General features: G+C 40.6%; 1 long non-coding RNA gene across 1 annotated transcript; it reads left to right on the top strand.

The window, feature by feature from the left end:
• The first annotated feature begins 1,862 nt into the window (after positions 1-1,862).
• LOC143271875 (uncharacterized) lies at positions 1,863-13,405 on the top strand. The gene is made up of 2 exons (XR_013049161.1): positions 1,863-1,927; positions 10,012-13,405. It is a non-coding gene; the product is annotated as an uncharacterized LOC143271875 (long non-coding RNA).
• The last annotated feature ends 3,987 nt before the right edge of the window (positions 13,406-17,392 follow it).

Genomic DNA, 17,392 nt, shown 5'->3' with positions numbered 1-17,392 from the left:
TTGTCTTATTGACCATGTCCTTTGCTTTACAAAAGCTTCTCAGTTTCAAATGGTCCCATTTATTAATTGTCGCTCTCAGTGTCTGTGCTACTGGTGTTATATTTAAGAAGTGGTCTCCTGTGTCAATGCATTCCAGACTACTTCCTACTTTCTCTTCTATCAAGTTCGGTATCCAAAATATATAAAGAACTCAAAAAGCTAGACTTCAAAATACTGAACAATCCAATTTAAAAAATGGGCTACAGAGCTTAGCAGAGAATTCTCAACAGAAGAAGCTCAAATGGCTAAAAGGAAATTTAAGGAATTGCTCAACATCCTTTGTCATTAGGGAAATGCAAATCAAAACAACTCTGAGATACCATCTTATACCTGTCAGAATGGCTAAGATCAAAAACACTGAAGACAGCTTCTGTTGGAGAGGATGTGGAGTAAGGGGAACACTTCTCCACTGTTGGTGGGAATGCAAACTTGTATAGCAACTCTAGAAATCAGTATGGTGGTTTCTCAGAAAAGTGGGAATGAGTCTTCCTCAAGACCCAGCTATACCACTCTTGGGCATATACCCAAGGAATGCTCGACCTTACCACAAGGACACATGCTCAACTATGTTCATATCAGCATTATTTGTAATAGCAAGAACCTGGAAACAACCTAGATGCCCCTCAACTGAAGAATGGATAAAGAAAATGTGGCATATATACCCAATGGAGTACTACTCAGCAGTAAAAAAACAATGATATCATAAAATTTGCATGCAAATGGATGGAACCAGAAAATATCATCTTGAGTGAGGTAACCCAACTCAGAAGAACAAACATAGCATGTACTCACTCATAAGTGGATACTAGATGTGAGGGAAGGGATGGCCAGACTGCAACTCACAACTCCAGAGAGGCTAGCTAACAGGGAAAGACCCTAGGAGGGATACATGGATGACCCTGCACAAGAGAAGTGGATGAGATCTACATGAGCAGACTGGGTGTGAGGGAGAGGCAGAGGGCGAGGAGTGGGGAATGAGAACATAGGGAAATGAGAGGGTTAAGCTGGAATAGGGACAGAGTGGGAGGGCAGAGAAGAAGATATCATGATAGATGAGGACATCATGGGAATAGGAAGAGGCAGGGTGCTGGGGAGGCTCTCAGGAATCCACAAGGATGACCCCACCTTGGACTGCTGGCAGTGGTCCAGAGGGTACCTGGACTGGTCTACTCTGGTGACTGGTCTAGTGAATAACCTAGCTGTCACCATAGAGCCTTTGTCCAGTGTTTGATGGAGGCTCTGGAAATCCAACTGATGAGAGAGAGGAGGGATTCTGCAGGCAAGGAACATCAAGATCATGATGGGAGGATGTGCAGAGATGACTGGCCACACTAGTGGAAGCCCATGAACTGTGGACTGGTGACAGTGGAGCCCCCATGGGACTGGACTAGGCCCTCTGGATATGGAAGACAGTTGTTTGGCTTGAACTGTTTGGGGGGCACCCATGCAGGGGGATCGGAATCTGTCCCTTGTCTATGGGCAGGCTCCTGGGATTCCGGTGCCTGTTGTGTGATGCCTTGCATAGCCTTGGTGCAGTGGGAAGGGGCTTGGACCTGCCTAGGCTTCAGTGTGTTGGGCTCTGCTGACTCCACATGGGAGACCTTGATTTGGGGGATGTGGGGATGTGGGGTGGCTTGGGAGAAAGGGCTGGGGGAGGAGGGAGGAGGGGCATCTGTGGGTGGCATGTGGAGTGAGTAGAAAACTTCTTAATAAAGAAAAATGAAGGAAAAAAAAAGAATCTTCCTGCTGTGGATGACTGGTTGATAAATAAAACACTGACTGGCCAGTAGCCAGGCAGGAAGTATAGGCGGGACTAGCAGAGAAGAAATTTGAGAGAACAAGAAGACGGAGAGGAGAGAGACACTGCCAGCAACATATTAAGATAATGGTAAGCCACAAGCCATGTGGCAACTTATAGATTAATAGAAATGTGTTAATTTAAGATATAAGAACTAGATAACAAGAAGCCTGCTGTGGCCATACAGTTTATAAGTAATATAAGTGTCTGAGGGATTGTTTTATAAGTGGGCTATGGGATTGCAGGGGCTTGGAGGGGGCTGGAGAGAAAAACACCAGCTAAATCTTCCAATGGTATCTTTTAACATACTTGGAATTATTGTAAGTAGGCACTGTGAAGGCAAATTTTTCCCCATCCTGTTCTTGGAAAGGCATAGTTAAAAAGCAGTCTTTTAAATCAACCAGTATAATGGACAATCCTTTAGGTAACAGAGAAGGCAAAGGAATTCCAGGCTGTAAAGAGCACATTGGCTGAATCACCTTATTAATAGCTCTTAGATCTGTTACTATTATCCATTTTCCAAATTTCTTTTTAGTGAAAAATATAGGAGAATTCCAAAAACTGGTCAATTCTTCAATATGTTGAGCATTTAGCTGCTTCTGTACAAGCTGTTCTAATGCCTGTAATTTTTCTGATGTCAAAGGCCATCGTTCCACCCAGACAGGTTTGTCAGTTAACCATTTTAAAGTTAGGACTGCTGATATCTTCGAAAGATCAGCAGCTGTTGTATCTTGCTTAGGTACAACTTAAACAGTCAGTGACTGTTCTTGATAATACCTTTTAATATTTTTCTTAGCCGCATATGTTAGTTTATGGTTTGTTCCTGAGATTGGAGGAATGTTACTCTGGGTTTTCTATTACTTTAACAAATCAAGTCCCCATACATTCATTGTCATATTAGACACATATGATTTTAATTTTCCTATCTGTCCTTCTAGCCCTATACACGTATCTTGTACTTCGTTTTACCTGAGAAGTTCCAATTCCTAGAAGCTGAACATTTACCTCCCAAAGAGGCCAATTTGCTGTCAAGATTTTGGTGCAATTATGGTTACATCTGCCCCTGTGCCTACCAAACCCTTAATTTTAATGCCATTTATTTGTATTTTTAATGTTAGTCTTTGATCATCTGTAGAAGAATGCCAAAATTACTTGTTTTATGGTTAGGGTTAGGGCCCTCTCTAAGCCCCATCCTATTTCCTGTCTCTCTATCTGTCCTCAGTCCTCCAGAACTCTTATGGTTAACTTTGGCCAGCTAGTAGTTAGTTCCACCCTCTGATTCAAAGCAAATTTTATTGGCATTCTGGGGAGCATCAGAATGTGACCAAAATATTATACAACAATGACTGATATAATTCAACATATGGATAAGAAGAAAATTGGATCCTTTAATATATATAAAAGGTATACTCTAAATTAATTTAATATCTAAACACAAAGGCACAACCATTAGTTAATGGAATAAAATGTTGGAAACATTTCTTTTCAACAACTAGAATTGGAAAAATCTTACATTTTAAATGTGCAAACCTTTCTGAGAGGCCAATTCAATTGTAACAAATGATTTTTGTTTATTGAAGAAAATCACAAAGTTAACAAATCCACAGCTATATGTCAAGAAGAAGCAGGCGGCTCCCAACAGTCAATTTTTGAAGAAGAAAATCTCAAAAACTAACAAGTTATGAAGCATTGCTCAGAGTCACCAGCAATCAGGTAAAGCAAACGACAAGTAGGTCCCAGGAAAAGTGTAAACATCTACAGTTGATAAAATGCAGCTGTGGTGGGGGTAGAGTAGATTAACAGAGATATGGGAACACAGTGGCCACCGTCATGTCCCCAGGCAGGCTACCCTGGAGGGAAAGATATTATTACCTGTACACATATCCAGCACTCTTTCTCCAGGGTACACAGCACATGAAATAATCACACGGGTTCATCAGGGGACATTCTAGAGCATTTTCCCTTGTGTTTCTTTTATGGAGCAGAGTAAAGAAGAGAAGGACTAACTTAAAGTAAGGAGGAAGGACTGAAGAAAATATAGTTTTGATATCAATCCTGCAATAACTTGTAAGTAAAAGAAAGTGCTTATATACCTTAGTAGACCATAAAGTATCAAACAAAAGCCCAAAGAAATTGCCTTGAGTATTCTTACAGTATTGTCAATGGGTCTTAACACTGCATTAGATGAAGAAAAACACAGAACAGATTATGGTTACATAGATTCAGGATACATGCATACAAAAATGATATGTGTTTTGATAGAACACAAGACAAAAAAAATGAGGGACATAAACAAAATGGCTTCTCTTTCACCCCCACTTTTTCCATACTCCCTACACAACTGCACTTCTTGTACCAGCAATTCTGAACTGCTTGCCATTCTACAGACTCAGCTCTACTGCTTGCCTATATAATACTGTTCCTGCACAGTCCCTACCATCTAGGTCACTGAGAGTTTGACATACTGAATCTTACTTGCTTTGGAATCATCAAAGTGTCCAACTCGTTTTGGTGAACAGGTTATTATCTCAGCAAATAGTGTTGACATCAAACTCAAGATGACACCCTAGGCAGGTCTATCCTATGTCATCCTCATAACCACCCTTCTCCCAGATTTTTATGTTATAGTTACTGGCTATTGAACACATTCTGCAGGGTAAAGTTGTTCAGGAATATATACTTAGGATAAACACTATGGTCATAGAGGTCCCACATGCTGTCTTTCCTTTAAACCCCTTCCTGTTTCCTCTTAATGTCACTTCTTCCAAATGTACCCAGTGTCACTGATTCAGAACCTCTCTGATTGGCTGCCTTCAGAGATGAACACCAACTCTATACCAGGGCATAAGAAGAGATATCATTTAAGGAACAGAACTAGACATCCCCAGGCTTCTTGCGCACACCTTTGACAAATCTTCCTTTTCTAAGGTTTACACTGAGTCTGTTCAGAAGTTCCAGAATCCAGAACATTCTGAAAAGCTTCATGATAGTTTTGTTCTCTATCCTCTGCCAGCTTACATATCAGCATCCTTGGGGTTCCTAAAGCCAGCTGGAACAGCTGTCTGGCTCCTCTAGCTTCCAAACTTCTTGTCATCTCTTAGCTCTTGTTTTAGAGATTCTATGCCATACTCTGCTAAGGCTAAATTCAATTCCATTTTGTTGATATGTAAATAGAAACTGGGTGTGTTCCACATGCTGTCTTTTACCAAAAGTGGCCCACTTTCACACAGCTTCAGCCATATTGTTAGCTGAAGGAAACGCTGGGGCCTTAGAAAGGCCAGTCTGCACTTGTTTGGACACACTTCAGACTTCAGAGAACAACACCTCAATCCCTTTCATACGTTCTTTCCTCTCTTCCCCAGACTGTAGCCAAGCCTCCCTCTAGTATTCATTGAGATTATGTTCCTGTGCACCATAAAAAGTATACCTAGGAACCACAAAAAAGAAGAGTGGCTGGGGGAGGTGGATCACTGGGAGAGTGCTGAAATAGTTTAGTCCCCTCATCCTGAGTCAGTGACTCTCAGTATAACCTCTCCGGAAGAATAGCATTAGCACTGCCTAGGATGTTAAGAAAACACTGCTTCTTGAGCCCCATCCTAGGCATACAGGGTCAGAGAGTCAAGGGTAGGAGACAGAGTTCTGTGTTCTACCAAGGAAACCCTTATGTACACCAAAGACCGCAAGCAACTTTCTTGGACTCATACCCCAGAAGGAGTAATTCTTAACTAGAGACATATTCTATGATTATGAATTGTTGCCCAACCCTCCTAGTAATTAAGTGTTTCCATTTATAAAAAGGAACAGCTGACTTCAGATTGTCTTGTATTTAAAATGGCTCCTCTCTGTCCCCTTCTCCCCTGGCATTAAGGGTTGTACCTAGGACCTAGTGTACACTAGGTAAGTTCTCTACCACTGCTACTTATCCCCCAGCCCATTTATTTGCTTTCTGTAACCCAGACTTGAGGGTCTGTTCCACCAACCAGAGCCAGAGCTACAATGTCCTTTTTCATTCAACCTGTGCTCCTCAATTATATTCCTAGAAACAGCTCTGTGGTTAACATATGGTCCATGGCCTTCCAAAGAGCTTTGGTCTCACGAGTTTCTGTTTTAGCCTTTTTTTCACCAAGTGGTAGTTAGCAACGTAGATGGTAAACATCCTCTGTTTGAATTCACACAAGCCAAAGTAGACAGAGGGAGGTGAACCCGACGGACATTTTCCGCATCACCAAATGTGTTGTTATGATTCAGAGAAGTTTCCTAAAGATTCAGCATAAAAGAAGACCTCTTCTCCCCCTCATCTGATTTGTTCCCCCATGCCATCAGGACTTCACTAAACCAAAGATCCAATATGTTGAGATCTTAAAACTAGGTCCAATTTGAGGGTCTCCTCTGTGCAGAGCAATGCACAAAGTTGTCCCCTGTGTTCTCTCAATATACTTTACTTATGACACTCTTGACTTCTATGCTTCTGTTAAATATAAAGAGGGTAAAGCCAAGCCATGTTAATCTATCAAACTTCAGTTCAAATCTATCTGCCTCCAGCCATCAGAAGCTTAATTATCTACTATACTGGTTTTATGAACACAAGGAACTATTTCAAATAAACTGGTTTTCTGTTCAGAGAGCACCATGTCTCTTCAAAAATTATTACAAATTTTACCCTGCTCATAACACATTCCAAAACTCTCCAGCACCTAGAAACCTTGATTGCCTAACCAACTACTTTATTTTCTCTGAGACCCAGTTCAGGAGCACATCCTTTATGGAGTTGTCTGCCATTCCACATCTGTATCAGTCACTCATTATACTCCACTGTTGTTCTGTTTGTTTACTTGACTATCTTTTCTGTAAGCCATGAACTCTTGCAAGGTTTCATTGGCTTGAGCACTTGAAATCACTGGTGCCCAAGACAGGGCCAAATAGATCAAATGTATTTAGTAGTTTATTAATTCAGAAGATAAAGTAATTAATTGATGGATTGGCAAATGTATAGATGGATGAGTAGGGTCAATGGATGATAGGTGGATGGATGATAGGTCAATGTGGTAGATGCAGAGGTTGCAAGGGAAATGAATGGGTTGGAAGTATAAGTAAAAGGAAGGTTAGATATATGGGTGAATGGATAGGATGGGTGGGTAGGTGGGTAGATGTGTGAGATGGATAACTTGGAGGAAGGAAAAATGAAAGAAGCATGGAGGAAGGGTGAAAAGAAAGGGATGGAAGAAGATAGTTTAATAAGTTTCAAAAACGGAAGCAACACAAATTCATGACCCTAGTATTCATAAATCAGATACCAATTCAGTAAAACTAAAGCCACTGAGCTGCAAACAGTGGTACATTAAGGCCATTGTCTCTAACCATGGCCAAGTCTTTGGTAACTCATCCATATTTGTGTTTCCTACTTTCTCCTTTCCTTTTCCTTCTTCCTCTCTCTCTCTCTCTCTCTCTCTCTCTCTCTCTCTCTATATATATATATATATATATATATATATATATATGTGTGTGTGTGTGTGTGTGTGTGTATGCATGCACATGTACACACACACACACACACACACACACATATATATATATATACACAAATATATCTTTTTGTTTTAAATACCTATGCTATAGAACTGAAATCACACATGTAATATTTTCACTTTGTCATCACTGACTCAGATATAAATAATGTTTTTTTCTTTCTTAATGTCAAAATCCAGTGGATGGAATATTTTTTGTAATGTCTAAAAATAAAATCCAAAACATAAACACCTACAATTCTCTCCCTTGAATTTATAATGTACAGTAAATTGGTTTTTTTTTTTCATTTTTTGTGAGTCAGCAACCATCAAGAGAAAAAGAGAAAACTTTCCAACATTGTTGAAAGGTAACAGTTAACATGATTTCAGCACCTACTAAGTGCAATCTGTCTCCCAACTCGTGTGTGTGTGTGTGTGTGTGTGTGTGTGTGTGTGTGTGTGTGTGTGTTTAAAGATAATCTTCTTAACTACATTTAGAATGAGACAATGGAGATTCAAAGAGGCCAAGTAACTGTCTCAACACTACAAGCCAGTAAGGACAAGAGAGAGAGATTCAAACACAGGATTCATTCTTTTGTCTGACATACAAAATTAAAGAGACTCTATTGGTAGAAGAAAGAGAACAATCCCCAAGATCAGGGAGCACCCTTTTCAGCAAGAGCCCAAGACTAAATGCCAGGTTGTCGTAATCGTGGTATAGAACAAGCATGCCCACATTTCCTATGATTCAGCCCTGCCATGCTACTTGGCTCTTCACAAAATTAAACCTTGTTTAAGAAGAGGAAACCATAATAGACTTACAATTTCTGTTTCATATAAAACATATGTGCAAGCCCATAAGATGACTTAGATTTTTATCACGATTTCAAGTAACAGAAATGTTGAGTGTGAAAACCATGAATTACAAATTCCAGAAACAAAACTTTCTTTGCTGGTTCTGGAGGCTTCTCACATACTGTTTCACAACCTACACACTCTACGCCTCCACACCTAAGGTGTCTGCTTCTTCTTCCTCCTCCCCCAACCTAAGCCGTGAACCCAATGGCATGCCCAAGGGAGTGGAAGGCGGGGAGAGAAGAACCAGAGTGCAGAGACCTTCTCTGCCCAGAGCACCTCAGAAAACTACAGACTGTGCTTCTCTGTGGTCTGCTCAAGCTGAGCTGCTGAGCCAGAGTAAGGAGAAAAGCAGACAGGATGTCAGCCCCACTTGTGTTCTGAGAATTACTGCTTGACCACAGGTTTCTCTGGCTTGAATCGTATCAGTGGGCATGGTAGAAAGTGTAACAGTAGAAAGTGCAGCCAGTGCTATTGGAGAAGCCATCTGAGTGAAAGCTGGAGGAGCCTCAGACTTAGCCAAGAGCCTGCTTGGCCCGTGTTCTCTACCTGTGGACCACACCCTGGTGAGTGAGAGCATCAGTAATCTTCATTCACATCTCATTTGGTCTCTACAGTATTTGCATCGTCAATTGTGGGAAGGCACTTGTCTTGGTAAATGTGAGTTTCCCCCAAAGCCAATCCCATCCTCTGTTCTTCCAAGCCTCGAGCTGACAACGTTTCAGTCTATACATACTTGTAGTGACCTGTGAGTTGTGGGCTTAGACAGGCCTGACTTCTAGTGTTCCAAGTCTGCCAGTTGCCAGTTACATGAACTTCAGAGAGTAACCACATCTCTTCATGTTACTCTCTTCTTCAAACTCTCATCCACATCTCCATGTTCTGCTAGATGTCTGCTAAACAGTTCTACTTGCATGTTTCATTATTGCCCCTAATGAAGGAACAAAATCCTGCTTGTCTCCCATGCTCCTCAAACCCTTTGCATGGCTCTTCCTTTGTGCCCCTGGAACCAGCAGTTACTGAGAGCATCTGGAAGTCTCAATACAGGGCCACACCTTAGGTCCTATGGATTGCTCCTTCACAAACTCTCTGCTCACCAGTTTACACCATCATATTTCACTGCATAATACTCCTTGAAAATAGCCTTCATACCACAGACACATAAAAAGGTCTTCCTGACTCTTTTTGGCCAAAACAAGCTATACTGTCACCTATACCATTAAGGAGACACCATGCATGTACTTTTAATAGTTCATTCAAATACACTGTGCTGAGTCTGGTACCCATCATCATCCAAGTTCAGCTTTCTCTCTAAGCATCTTCTCCAAGACTACCTCTTGTCAAATAATTTCACTTAATGCATATTTATTTAATCAACACACAGTTGTGGCTCAGTTGTAGGGCATCTGCCTGCAAGCACAAAACTCTAGGTTCAATCCCCACAGGCTCTCCCACTCACACCACACAAAGTTATAAGATGTCTCTTTGAGTTGTTATGAAGGATACAGTGGGTAAACAAATAGACACAGCATCTTGCTGGTGGAGGGAGAGGAGAGCAGACAGATTTTAGGTAAGGAAACTCATGTAAATGAGCTTGTAGTTAAATATGACAGTTTTAATACCAGCATTTATCTTTTGTTCACCTGAGAAATTAAACCCCTCAAAAAGTTGTTTTAAGGTATAAGTCAATGGTCATGTTTAATTGGATTATTGAAGACAAGATAAATAGATGTATGGATAGTGATTGATGGTAAATGGAAGTTAATTTAAAGGGTCCAGAAGAATATACTGAACAAAATCATTCCATATGTTAAGGTTCCTAGAGGCCCAATGCCCCACAGAAGCAAGGAGTAAGACATGAGCACAGGAAAGCTGAAGCCCGTAGACTCCTTCTGCCTTTGGCCCCAGAAAGCCCAGCAGTCACTCCTAAGCAGAAGGCAGAGGAGCCAGAAACTCCAGCTCATCTGTCAAACACAGAGGACACAGATCTGAAAATGACCACACTGCTAAGGTGCTACCAGGAATCTCAGAACCCAAGGAGGTGAGGATGGAGACAGAAAAGGTTAAGATCGTGTACAAATAAAATCAGACTGGAAATCAGACCTCTATCAGAAATGCTCCAAGTTATAAAATAGATGGAGAAAGCCTTGAAAAATCCAGAGGAAATATGTAATCAAGAATCCATCACTTGTCTAAACTATCTACAAATATCATGGGAACATTTGGACATTTTCAGATATTTTATCTCCTAGACACACCCTCATTTTCAGGAAGTTGCTTAAAAAAAACCAACTGAACAAAGTAGCAAAGCTAGAAAGGAGAAGATGGGGTGGGGGAGTGCTTAGAGCCAAGGAGTCCAAAAGCAGGAAAGCAGTGATGTCAGAGGATGCCAGCCAGCATGGCAGGATGCAAAGAGAAGGACAAACACAGTCAGAGCAACTGAGTGGAGGGCTCCAGAAAAGGCCTGTAGAAAAAGGAAATAAAAATAAAATTATCAAGACTAATTTTATGTAGAGTAGGGAAACTCCAGTCTATAAGCCAAACTTTGCCCATTGTTTGTAGAATGTATCTTTAAATAACATTTTATTGGGACATAGCCATGCTTATTACTTTCTAGATTACAGTTCAATAACATACTAGCCATGACCTTTTATCCTCCAAACAGTGAAATCAGTATAGCTGCAACAGACTCTCTGGACTAAAATAACCCTAGAAATATTTGCCAAATTGAGGTGGGATGGAAAGACAAAATCAAGGGGACCTTAAAAGGGAAAGGCATCTCTTACCCTAGAGTCTAGTTGAAGTCTCTTGTCAACTGAAAGTCAAGTATACTAGCACAGGTAACTAAATAGAAAGAATAGTCCTTTTATTTAAGTTATGTCCAAATAAGAGTATTAAAATAACAGTGATCCATGCTTAGGGACTGAGCATATATGACCATCCAAAATGACCTTAGTCTTTCTCACTTGTGAACTTGCAATTTTCTGGAAATTTCACAACCAAGATTATACACTTTTGCTGTGGGATGTTTTGTATGGCAAATATGTTAATAAATAAAACACTGATTGGCCAGTAGCCAGACAGGAAGTATAGGCAGGACTAATAGAGATGAGAATTAAGGGAACAGGAAGGGAAGGAGGAGACTGCCTGGAGCCGCCACCAGGACAAGGAAGATGTAAGGTATCAGTAAGCCACGAGTCACGTGGCAAAGTACAAATTAATAGAAATGGGCTAAATATAAGAGTAAGAGCTAGACAATGATAGGCCTGAGCTAATGGCCAAACAGTTTAAATAATATAAGCGTCTGTATGTTTATTTTATAAGTGGGTTAAGGGACTGCCAGGGCTTGGCGGGACCCAGAGAAAAAACTCCAGCTACACACTTTATTTTTAGTAAAAACATATTTTAATTCTTTGTGAGGTTGGGTTTTACCTTGTCAGCTGAAACCTATCCAGTAAGAAAGCACTCTATAATCTCATCTCTGCTCTTTAGCAACCATTAAAAATGTAACTTCAGAAGCTTCCCAAATCCAACACATGGCTGTTACAGAGAAGCCCACACCCATGCTCTTGGGTGTATGCCCTCCTTTTGCTCAGTGCTTCCCTTTCTATAAAACCCATGCTTAGATATGTGGACGCTCATCTAGGTAAACTCCAACTCATTTGTAAAAATTATTTCTGCAAGAAGGCGAGGGCTCCTGGCTTGACCCAGGATAGAGATCTCTTCCAGCTCTTACTGGCAGCAGTGCGGAGTTGTGTCTTTGGCCTCTACCTACTTCTGTGGTCAGTATGGTCCTTTACAAAAAAAAATGTAAGCCTCTTATTTAAAAGTAAAAGTGACATTAACTGATGAAATAAGATTGTTTGAAGATAAGAAACATGAAAACATAAAAGGAATTTTTAGCTTAAGAAGTAGCTCTACAAAAAAATAGCCATAATAATCCACAAGATTAGTTTAATTGATAATATTTATATTATCATCAAACCATGAATACTGATTCTGATTTATCCAATATTTATGAAATAAATATTTAGGGAAGAGGGGAAATGAAAACAATGCATAAAAGGTCAGTTTTTCATCATTTCTAGCCACAAAATACAGCATATAAAAGTTAGAGGCTATTTATCCAGTGATCAGGACCAAGTAAGGTGGGAATTAGTACGAATTAGTTTTGTTTCCATCATAAACATTTTACCATTTTAATTGTATATACATATTATTTGATAGAATGTCAATTAACTTTCAAAAATAAGGTCTCAAGAATAACAATATGCAATAGGTGGCATGAATTTACAACACAAGCTTCTGTGAGAGAAAGAATAATGATGGCAGATGCATTAATTACTTTTCTGTTGCTGTGATAAAACACCATGACCAAAATCAAAGTATAAAAGAAAGAGTTTATTTTGGTTTCTGGTTGCACAGGGGTAAAAGTCTATCATGGTAGGCAAAAATGGCAGGAAGTGGCAGCCATGGTGACCAGAACAGCAAGCTGAGAGCACACATCCTTAACAGTGAGCACCGACCAGAGAGAGCAAACTGGAGTGGCACAGCTTCTCAATTCTCGCTCACTTCACTTTCTCCAATAAGGCCACATCTCCTAAAGCTCCTGGAATCTTGTGACTTCACTGCTTTCCTAAACACCACCACCAGCTATGGAGCAAGTTTCAAATCTGAGCCTGCTGGGGACACTTCTCTTTCAAACCACTGCAGCAAAGGAACTACAAATGCACTTCCACCTTCAGAGAAGATGGCTCTAAGAAAATGAGACTTGAATGAGAACTAGAAGATTAGCCAGCCTTGTTGAGGAAGGAACCATCCAAGTAAAGGGACAAATGCATGCATATGAAATGGAGCATCACTGATTCAGTTTTGATGTGATTGACTGGCTGAAGGGAAAGTGGGAAGATGGAAGGCTTCTTGGGACCATGTAGCAAAGCCAGTGCTGGTTCTCAATCCAAAGTCAAGGCTGGATCTCTGCATGACTATATAAGGGGATTTATATATAAAAAATGCTTACAAGGGGGCTGGAGAGATGGCTCAGAGGTTAAGAGCACTGGCTGTTCTTCCAGAGGTCCTGAGTTCAATTCCCAGCAACCACATGGTGGCTCAAGACCATCTGTGATGAGATCTGGTGCCCTCTTCTGGCCTGCAGGGACACATGCAGGCAGAACATTGTATACATAATAAATAAACAAATCATAAAAAACTTTGACCATATATTCTGATTTTTTTTTTTAAAAAAATGCTTACAAGGTAGAGAACAGCATTTAGAGCCTCTTCCTTTCATTGGGTCTTAGCTTATTTTCCTGATGCTATGAAAGTGTATCCTAGTCAATGAAACTTAAGGGAGAAAAAGTTTGCTTTGGCTCACAGTTTGAGGGTACAGTTCTTTAGGTCAAGGAAGTCTCGGAAGCAAGGGTTTGAGGCAGCAGGTCACATTGCACCTCAAGCCAGAAAGCAGAGAACAATACTTGCCTGTGCACAGCTGGCTTTCTTCTTTGTAGGGAGTCCAGGACCGAAGCCCAGGGAACAGTGCCACCCACCTGAACGGTGAGTCTTCTACCTCAGTTAATCTAATCAAGACAGTCCCTCACAGGCATGTCCAGAGGTTTGTTTCCTAGGTAATTCTAGATCCTGTCAAGTTGATAATATCAACCATACCATGTCGTTTTTACATATGAATAGATTCAAATCCACAACCTAACAAGAAGCTACCAGCCCATGAGAAACACAGCTAGTCCATCTCTCTCTCATTTAAGACAAAATGTCAAACTCAACCACAGCTGGTAAAGGGTCCTCCCCATGTCCCTGCCTACTCTGAAAGTGGTCACTTGCTCCTATGGATGTTTTATTTCAATTAGGAGTGGCGGATCATTTTGGAGCCGCTTTCTCAAGTAAATTTCAACTGTGCTGCTATGGGGCCCATTCCTGCCTTTTAACCCCTGTTGGAATTTTGCATACCAGATTCCCAATAACCTCTCCTGGGTTCCTACTGGCCTCAGTCTGAGCAAAAAGTCTACCATCACTTCATTGGCTCTCTAAATGTCATATTCTGTTCTCACCCCCTTCCTCAATCCACGTCAGACTTGGATATCTTAAGAAGGAATCAGACGGTGTTCTATCCCTCACTCCATGAGAAAACTAGAGCTAAGAGAAAGAAGTTATTTTCCCAGTCAATACCACACAGCCAGCGAATGGCAAAATCAAGATCCCAATTCAAGGATTCAGAATCTGGGGTGTCTCTTCCGGAAGGCAAAAAAGAAGGAGGAGTGTGTGGTATAGCTACAGCTACAGAATCCTGAGAGTGAAATCCCAACAGGCAGTTCTCCTCCTTACTCTCTGCTATAGGGAGTGGCTCTTTGCTCCATTAAAGAAACAAAAGTTAATATTTGAGAAATTGTGTTCTCATTACATTTACAATCCATGTCCTTGGGTTAAAGCATGCCCAGATGTAATTATTTTTTTGTAAAATAGCACTTTAGTCTCTGCATATTAATTCCTGTTTCCTACAAAAGTAGCAGGAAGCACCTACATCATCACCCTTGGCTTTTTCTTGTTGAAATTATTGAAGATTAATTAGAAAGTCTTTTTTATTGTTCTGGGACTAGAGAGCACTGGATTCATTATGTGCCCGACCCATTAATGTAAGCGGTGCTTTTGTTTGGGTCTGAAAATTCTTTTTAAAAACAAAGAACCCAAATGTTTGTGTATTTATGACTTTAGCTATGTCATACTAAGAAACTTTTAAAATTTTTATAAACTGTTTTCAACATAGCAATAGTGATCCCATTCCATATTAAGATAAAATGTATCATAATTGAAAAAAACAATTTCTAAAATTACTAAGAAGAGTAGCATTGGTTTTACAACTATGCAAATCTGAGCTGATGTCTGGTAATATGAGACAGTGGGATTCTCTTATTCTGTGCCTTCATTCAGTCCATTGCACACATTACATATCACCAAACCTCTAACAACTCAATTTACACCCATAATAAAGTAAGATGGAAAAAAAGCCCAGAACAGGTTGGTATTGCTGTGAAAATGGCTTGACCTCACTGACCCCGTGACAGGATTTTAGTGGTTGCTATGGTTTAGATGTGAACACCCCCCATAGGCTCATGTGTTTGAACATTTGACCTCCAGCTGGTGTTTTTGGAACGTTGTAGATGCTTGAAAAGTGGAGCCCAGCAGAAGAAATGAGCCGTTGCATGTCAGGCCTTGAGATTTACAGCCCACCCTAACTTGCATCCCTCCTACTTCCTGTTTCCTATGATGTGAGATGGTGAGGAGTCCCAGCTTTAAGCTGCTGCCACAAATGGACTGCCTGATGCCATTCCTTCCCCTTAGTGTATCTCCTCAAACCATGAGCCAAAGCAAGCCCTTCTTCCTTCCCTTAAGTTGCTTTTGTAAGATGTTTGTTCACCATATGGAGGAACACAATTAATACAGGGATTCCTGAGCTACATGCTGAGAACCATGGGCTTGATCACAATAACACAGCAAGATTCACTTACTCAAACATTTTGTTTTAATATTCACTATGAGAATGTCACTTGGGTCCATCATCCCTCCAATTATCTCAATTCCACTGCATATGAATGAATGTGAGCATGTATGTGGCAGGCAGAGGTCAACATTGGGTCCGTTCGTCTGTCACTCTCCACCTTATTTTCCAAGACAAGGTCTCGTGGTGAATCCAGGGCTCGCTGATCTAGTCATCCTGCCTCGCTAACAAGCCATAGGGGTCTTCCTATTTCTGCCTCCCCAGAGCATGAATGTTAGCTTGCTTTTATGTATTTATTTGCTTATTTATTTATTTTTGTTTGTTTCATGTGGGTTCTTGTGATTGACCTCTGATCTTCCTGCTTATGCAGAAAGCACTTCACCAACTGAGATATTTTCCTGGCTGTTCATCCAGAGGACCCAGGTTCAATTCTCAGCATGTACATGGTGGCTCACAACCATTTATAACTCCAGTATCAGGGGATCTGATGTCCTCTTCTGGCCACTGTATGTGTACATAGTGCACAGACAAGTGTGCAGGCAGAACACCTATACACATAAAATGAAAATGAAAGTTAAAACAAAAAATTAATATCACAGACAGGCTGTTTTTTAAAAGATAAATTCGGGCAAGAGAACTGTACAATTTACCTTCAATCTTCACCAACTCCATATTTCCAGGATTTTTTTTTCACCAAAAAGTATATGGTTAAACTTCACAATCGGTGTCTTATGGTGTTTCATAGCTGATACACAGCCCCATCAGATACTAAGTAAGGACATCTTTGTGTTGGTTTTCAAACTCCTTATTCTAAAGTTGTATTTAGAGATCAGTTCTCTAACTAGTGGGTTTCCCTGTAGGTGGAAGTTTATCTCCTGCCTATCTGTTCCCAAATATTCAGTGGCTACTTCCCAAATAATAGATTGGAGGCTTAATATTACTTATAAATGTTGGGTCAGTAGCTCAGGCTTATTACTAACTAGCTCTTACACTGAAATTATCACAAAATTCTTATCTATGCTTAGCCATGTGACTTGGTACCTTTACTTAGTGTAGCATTCTCATCTTGCTTCCTCTGTGTTTGGATGACAACTCCTGACTCCACCCTTCCTCTTCCCAGCATTATCAGGTTGGCTTTCCTGCCCAGCTACCAGTCTGTCAGTTTTTTATTAACCAATGAGAGCAACACATATTCACAACATACAGAAGGATATCCCACATCAGTTCCCTAAGGCTTTTTCACATATCCTTAGCTTTGATTAATTTTCCCACAATTGCTTCCTTTCCCCAATTCCCCTGCCTCATCCCTACTTAATCCTTTAACACCCATGGTCTTCTCCTTCTCTCTTTCCACATGTGTTCTACCGTCTTTAATTTGGATTGTTAGACAGTAGATCCATATGGCTTTTCATATGCCCCTTCCCTTGAGCCAACCCCCACCTTCATCCAACCCCTGGTTTATCCCATACTCCCATACTCTTTTCTATGTAAGCTTTTCTCAGTATTCTACCATGCTACATTCATTTTACTTATGATCTTCTATCTAGTTTCCCTTAACATGCCCCCCACACCCCACAAAGACACCTTTCTACTTTCCTGACTTCCATTTGTGCTCCTAACACTAGAAGCCGGAAGCTAGAATTCACATATGAGAGAACATATGGCAGGTATTTGTCTTTCTTGGTC

Source organism: Peromyscus maniculatus, chromosome 2, assembly GCF_049852395.1.
Source record: "Peromyscus maniculatus bairdii isolate BWxNUB_F1_BW_parent chromosome 2, HU_Pman_BW_mat_3.1, whole genome shotgun sequence".
NCBI classification, from domain to species: domain Eukaryota; kingdom Metazoa; phylum Chordata; class Mammalia; order Rodentia; family Cricetidae; genus Peromyscus; species Peromyscus maniculatus.
The sequence above is the reverse complement of the archived record's forward strand: the minus strand, read 5'-3'. Positions and strand labels throughout refer to the sequence as shown.